Source organism: Daphnia pulicaria, unplaced genomic scaffold (assembly GCF_021234035.1).
Source record: "Daphnia pulicaria isolate SC F1-1A unplaced genomic scaffold, SC_F0-13Bv2 h1tg000187l, whole genome shotgun sequence".
Lineage (NCBI taxonomy): Eukaryota > Metazoa > Arthropoda > Branchiopoda > Diplostraca > Daphniidae > Daphnia > Daphnia pulicaria.
In genome coordinates, this window is record NW_025804871.1 from 15,001 (window position 1) to 21,998 (window position 6,998).

Consider the following 6,998-nt stretch of genomic DNA (forward strand, 5'->3'; position numbering starts at 1 on the left):
GCGAGGTTCGGTGCTGGGCTCATCCCTGTTCGCTCGCCGCTACTAAGGGAATCCTTGTTAGTTTCTTTTCCTCCGCTTACTGATATGCTTAAGTTCAGCGGGTAGTCTCATCTAAACTGAGGTCAGAATGAATTGTTTGTTTTCAAAAGGAGACAACACTTTATCTAGCTCGGCAGACTTTGGCGTTTTAAAGCCGGGAAAGATTGAATAATTGCCGGTTCAAATTTTTTTTTTTCGAAATAAAGCGAGTCTCTCGTTATTCGCAAAAATTAATTTACGAAAAGTGACAGGGCGTCCTGCGGCTTTTTGTATTGAAACAACGCGTCGTGCGCGAACCAAGCTTGCATAACGAGCGGTTAGAGTGAGTGATAATTCGCGGTGGTCGACACTTCGACACGCCCGGCGCACACACACAACTAAACTCGCGTTGAAGCGGTATATCGCGCACACGCAGCCGACACCTTGTTCGAGAAGATGTGTTTATTTCTAAAATTTTTTTTTGAGTTGGCTCAAAAATTTCCCATCTGTTTTGCCATCGAAAAAGGTTTCTTTTGAATAGAGAGGAAAAAAACAAAACAGGGCGAACCTTCTTTTATTTTTCCCCCTTTTTTGTATTTGAGGCATCGCGGACACTTAAGTCGCGCGGCACCCAGACGTTAGAGATTCGGGAGCTTTTATGCGGTCAGGCCGGGTGAAAAATAAATCTCGCCGCGACCCAACATGCAAAACCAAGACTGAAAAAATCTCTGTTCGTTCATCATTCGACCGACCCTCAGTCAGATGTGGCCCGAGCGAGAAGCTGGGCCGCCATTTACGTTCAAGATTTCGATGCTCCATGTGTTCTGCAGTTCGCATGGATTAGCGCACTTTGCTGCGCTCTTCATCGATCCACGAGCCTAGTGATCCACCGTTCAGGGTCGTATATAAAACGACATATTCGTTTTCTTCTCTCTTTTTCTCCAACCCGCCCAAGCAAATGAATGCGAGGGCGGAGAAAGAAAGCCAGAAAGAAAATGTTCCGATAAACACTCGTACTAGAATTTGGGTTTAGTGTGTTATTGTGATTTTGAATTCTTCCTACTTCATCGAGAGGGCGAAGGGCAAGCTTAAAAAACATTCGGTTTTCAACGGCATAGTGTCGGGCTTTGGAGTGTTAGTCTATACGACGCACACGCACGCAACCACGAGTATCTACCCCGAAAAGAACGTCCAGAGTAAAGTCTCACACTTTCGTCCCCCACCGAGAATCAAAAAATCCCGAAGACGAAGAGAGAAACAAAAAAAAACAATTTCGATTGGGCGTATCCGCTTTAAACCACCGCGCATCAGAGCGCCTGATACCCGTTCAAAATCTTGATGTTTTTTTTTTTTCCGACTCTCCATCCACCGAGTTTTTATTTTTCAAAGTGTTTGATTTAGGGACTAAGACTTTATAAAATCTCCTTTATTGTTCCTTCGGTACTCGCGGCCCAGGCGGGCTATCGTATTCTTCACTCTACTAACGTCAACACTGTGAGCGCCGCTAAAGGTCGAATGAATCTATAGAGACATTCACCATCGAAGCAGGAAGAATTTGCTCACGGCCATAGACCAAATCGAAAGACTTTGTGTTTTTTTTTGAGCCGAGAGGAAAGAAAAATCAATTTGAAAAGGCGAATCCGCTTTAAACCACCGCGCATCAGAGCGCCTGATACCCGTTCAAAATAAATGATTTTCTTCCGTCAACCCACACATAGTTCATACGATGTCTTACGCCGAAAGACTTTTGATGGGGTTTTTTTGTTTTGCAACTTTTAGTTGTTTCGTGCTCAACCAAAGCCATATGCGCAAAACATTTGTCTTGTTCGTTTATGATCCTTCCGCAGGTTCACCTACGGAAACCTTGTTACGACTTTTACTTCCTCTAAAGGATCAAGTTCGACCATCTTTCAGTCTCGCCGTTGGTAGGCACCGCACGGGCAGAGATTGCTCCCCACTCGACGGCACCCCGACAAGCCCGTCCGAAGGCCTCACTAAATCATTCAATCGGTAGTAGCGACGGGCGGTGTGTACAAAGGGCAGGGACGTAATCGACGCGGGCTAGTGACCCGCGCCTACTAGGGATTCCTGGTTCATGGGGATCATTGCAGTCCCCAATCCCAACCACGAAGGAGGTTCAGCGGTTACCCGGTCCTTTCGGACAGGGAGAGTGAAACACGCTGATTCCTTCAGTGTAGCGCGCGTGCGGCCCAGGACATCTAAGGGCATCACAGACCTGTTATTGCTCACTGTCACGCGGCTGGACGCCGCTTGTCCCTCTAAGAAGACTGCGTGACGGACGCGAGAGCAGAAGGTATCGCCGGGGATGACGACGACCGAATAACAATAGAGCCAGCCCCCGCGAGACATTCCCGACAAAGCCCCGCCATACCTCATCCGCCAGGCAACCAACCCGTGAAGGCCGTACACCCGACGAACAGAGCACAACGAAACCAAGCCGAGAGATTGCCTCACTAAAGGAACCAGTCCCACCGAGACCCGAATCGCCGCCACCTGATCCCGACGCCTCCGTACTCCCTTCGGTTTCAATTGATAAAACCCGTCACCTATTTAGCAGGCTAGAGTCTCGTTCGTTATCGGAATTAACCAGACAAATCGCTCCACCAACTAAGAACGGCCATGCACCACCACCCACCGAATCAAGAAAGAGCTCTCAATCTGTCAATCCTTCCAGTGTCCGGGCCTGGTGAGGTTTCCCGTGTTGAGTCAAATTAAGCCGCAGGCTCCACTCCTGGTGGTGCCCTTCCGTCAATTCCTTTAAGTTTCAGCTTTGCAACCATACTTCCCCCGGAACCCAAAGACTTTGGTTTCCCGGAAGCTGCCCGTCGAGTCATTGGAGTAACTCCGACGGATTGCTGGTTGGCATCGTTTATGGTTAGAACTAGGGCGGTATCTGATCGCCTTCGAACCTCTAACTTTCGTTCTTGATCAAGGAAAACATTCTTGGCAAATGCCTTCGCTGTTGTTCGTCTTGCGGCGGTCCAAGAATTTCACCTCTGTCGCCGCAGTACGAATGCCCCCGTCCGTCTCTATTGACCATTACCTCGGGTCCAAAAGTAAAAGACCAGCAAAATCGGACCGAGGTCCTATTCCATCATTCCATGCTGCGATATTCAGGCGTTGGGATACACCTGCTTTGAGCACTCTAATTTGTTCAAAGTAAACGTTGCCGGCCGCCCGAGACACCCGGTGAAGGGCACCCCGAACGATTGACTGGGTGGAGCGAATCGAGTCAACTACGACCAAAATTTAAAAAAGAACCCGAAAGAACTTTCCAACTCTGGCCGCAGATACAACAACGACGCACCGACCACCACTCCGGCGATGTTGTCCGACCGTGAAGAGAGTCGGGCTTTGACACCCGGGCTCCCAGAGCGTGAAACGCAACACCCTTGATTCAGAGCGGCGCCGCCCGGCCGAAGACAGACATCCGACTACGAGCTTTTTAACCGCAACAACTTTAATATACGCTATTGGAGCTGGAGTTACCGCGGCTGCTGGCACCAGACTTGCCCTCCAATGGTTCCTCGTTAAAGGATTTAAAGTGTACTCATTCCAATCACGGGGCCTCGGAAGAGTCCCGTATCGTTATTTTTCGTCACTACCTCCCCGTGCCGGGAGTGGGTAATTTGCGCGCCTGCTGCCTTCCTTGGATGTGGTAGCCGTTTCTCAGGCTCCCTCTCCGGAATCGAACCCCGATTCCCCGTTACCCGTTGCAACCATGGTAGGCGCGTAACCTACCATCGACAGTTGATAAGGCAGACATTTGAAAGATACGTCGCCGGCGCGAAGGCCGTGCGATCGGCGTGAAGTTATCCAGAGTCACCAAAATTGGTACGGTGCGCGAGCCCGAAAGCCCGGCCCCGACTGGTTTTGATCTAATAAAAGCACCTCTTCTGCGAGCCCGAAAGCCCGCAGTCGAGGCTCGAGTGCATGTATTAGCTCTAGAATTACCACAGTTATCCAAGTAGGATGGAGTGGATCTAAGGAACCATAACTGATTTATTGAGCCATTCGCGGTTTCGCCGTCTAGCGGCTTGTACTTAGACATGCATGGCTTAATCTTTGAGACAAGCATATGCTACTGGCAGGATCAACCAGGTATTTCGTGTATGTTTGTTTGATATGCATCCGGCGAGTTGCGGGTTTTTATTTCGCCCACGCATCACCAAACACACACCAAATCAACACGTTTTTCGTTTTTTTTCTTTTTCTTCGGAAACTAAAATTTTTGATCGCAACGCCTGGCGTGTCACAGCGAGTCCCAGTGAAGAGAAACACCGATCCGATCCGTTTGTTGGATTTTTTTCATTTCAATTTCCAAAGTCAAAGACCATTCAACGGTCTATGAGCCCAAAGTGAATCGGATTCATTCGACCGGTCTTGATATATTCATCAACTTTTTTTCCCGTATTACGGTTTTCGACGGTCATATGTGGCGTGCTGTATGCTCATAAGTCAAGCCTGCTTTACTAAGCTGACAAGCATACATCTTTTAAATTTTTGTGGGCTCAGAGTTTTATTTTTATTTTTCCACCGCCGAGGCACACTCTCGCATCACCCCGCACGACACACACACACACACACACCTCACCGCTCAACGGTCACACGAGGCAGAATTTTCCGCAAAGACTTTCGAAGAGAAAGAGAAAACTCGGAACAACCGCGGTCAGAGGCCAGCATAGAGGCATCGTATAGAAAGTCATGGGCGGAAAAAAACAAATCATTTCAAGTCGAGACAAGCAACCAGACTACCCCTATAAAAGTGCGCAATTCTTTAAGAGTTCACCGAAGAATGACCGAGATCAAGTATGCACGAAACGAACATATTCCAAGGGCAGCTGAATAAGCGATTCTGCGCCGAAGCGCGAGAAAAGCAAGCGGTACACCGATGGGGATCGTTTTTTTTATCGTGTTAGATTCGTTGTTGTCAAGCAAGGATTCTCAAAATGTTTTTTGCATTGCACCCAAGTTTCGTACTGATTACTTGTCGCAGACCGGTGACTGTCAAAAAAAAATTTTTTACGTTTTTTCTTGAGAGGTCACTGCCTACACACAACTCCGGGCGGGCCGTACACTCACAGCCGTTTGAATTCTCCCTTCGTGTGTCATGGCCATAACTGAGCGTACATCTTACCGGGCGCCGAGTTGATCTGGCTTGTTCGATGAACGTTCGGGATACGTACAATCGATATAGCTCCAACCGTAACTCGTTTGTAATTACGCCGGCCATACTCAGCGGGCGCTCAGCTCAGCTCTCGATATCTTCCGTCGAAGGGAAGTTCGTAGTAAAAGAGAGTCAGAGTCGACGCCACATTTTGCGGTCCTCGCATCTCATCCGATTTTTGAATTTTATAGATTTGCCATCACTTCCACCCAATTCTCTCGTATATTTCAATCTCTTGACTTTGTCCGACCGGGCCGTCTTCGCCCCCCTTCAACTCCGTCCATCTCCACTTCTGTGTTCCACACAACGAGCTTCCGTCAAACGGCAAAATGTGAAATATGCGCACGCCGCACGAAATAATTTGAAAGCGTTCTGTTTGGTGGCTTTTTTATTTTTTATCTCTCGGCTCACACACACACACACACATTTCCGCCTGAACGGTAATTTTTTTTTGATACGGTGTCAAAAAGTGAAAAGACGCGCACCATTTTCTTTTCTCTTCCGTATCGTCGCTGACGGTAAACGCTGATGGTTATGATGCCGTAAGTTTGGAAGAAAGAATCTTTCCCGTCTTGTCTTGTTACGGTAAAATAACAAAGAACAAGCGTCCGATTTCTCTCACAGACGGCCACAGACAAACCACACGTGCCGAAGAAACGAAACGTCCGAAACCAAAAAAATGTTTGACGCGCGCACCTCTTCTGAACTTTTCGACCAAGAGTCGTTGGATCGAGTGACGAGCTTCTCAGCTGTCGCACCAATCGGTGAAGCGGGCGTTTGAATTCCCGTCCACATCGCGGTTCGGATATATTTTTACATATACCGACCATCGGAAATTTCGAAAACGGTTTTACCGAAGGAATGATATTTCACACACCGACAGCTCATCGAGTTCGTCTCCGTTCAACGGTTTTTTTTTTTTAAGACTTTTTGATCGCATGGGGCTAAACTGGTTAGAGCAAAGCCGCGATCCAAGCAGTGAAAAAAAAACAAAGACAGTGCAAGCGCGATCGAACGGAATCGAAACTAAAATCATGTGAAGTGGCGGGCGGAAAGGAGCTCAGCTACGGTGGAAATGAAACTACAACTAACGCCGAACCGGACAACTTCCCATTCTGCGTCTTCGTTTCATTTCCCAAAGCTCCCCGTCGATACCAAAGTTTTTGCGTCGAAGCTACTAAAGAAATTTCGCGCTTTCCTTTTCGCCTCTTTCGCCTTCCCTTCGATATCTATCCAACCACCGGCTTCGACTTTATTTCTTTCACCCGTCTATTCGCCCGATAGTCGACGGTCGGCCATTCTTTGGTATCGGCCAGGCGGACTAACAAGAAGTAAGACTCGTTTGAAAAATTTGGACCGGGCTTTACAATCGCTGCTTGTCGTAATGTCGCAAATTTGAAAAAAATTTTCAATTCGAGAAACCAAACTATTCGACACTTCGAAAATTTTTGGGACTCTGAAAATTTTTCCGAGTTTAGGAATCGAGACCTCTTCTATACTAAGGAAAACCACTAATGTTCCGCCGCATAATGTCTCCGTTTTCCGGCTCATTTTTAGCGATTGGACGGGGACATTGCCCCATCCAACCGCCAGCCGACTTTCAGGAACCGTCGTTTTCAAAGTTGGGACTTAGAAAATTTTCGACGAGTGGGAATTTTTTACGGTCGCAAGTCATCACGACACGCCCGACCAACCCATTTGAGAGCCGCCACGCCTCGACGGTGTGACGGCTTTTTTTCGAATCGACGGGTCTCGCTCACTCCTCTCTCGCGCCGACCAGAGGCCGGGCGAG

At 48.1% G+C, this 6,998-nt stretch overlaps 3 non-coding genes across 3 annotated transcripts in view; all 3 read right to left on the minus strand.

Annotated features, from left to right (window-relative positions):
* LOC124319609 overlaps nt 1-125 on the minus strand; it is a 4,576-nt gene extending 4,451 nt beyond the window's left edge. The window contains exon 1 of the ribosomal RNA XR_006913305.1: nt 1-125. This exon is cut by the window's left edge and continues 4,451 nt beyond it. This is a non-coding gene — a ribosomal RNA (large subunit ribosomal RNA).
* A 641-nt stretch (nt 126-766) lies between these two features.
* On the minus strand, nt 767-919 carry LOC124319608. Its single transcript, XR_006913304.1, has one exon. It is a non-coding gene; the product is annotated as a 5.8S ribosomal RNA (ribosomal RNA).
* Nucleotides 920-1,848: 929 nt separating this feature from the next.
* LOC124319613 lies at nt 1,849-4,143 on the minus strand. The gene has a single exon (XR_006913310.1). It is a non-coding gene; the product is annotated as a small subunit ribosomal RNA (ribosomal RNA).
* Between the last annotated feature and the right edge of the window lie 2,855 nt (nt 4,144-6,998).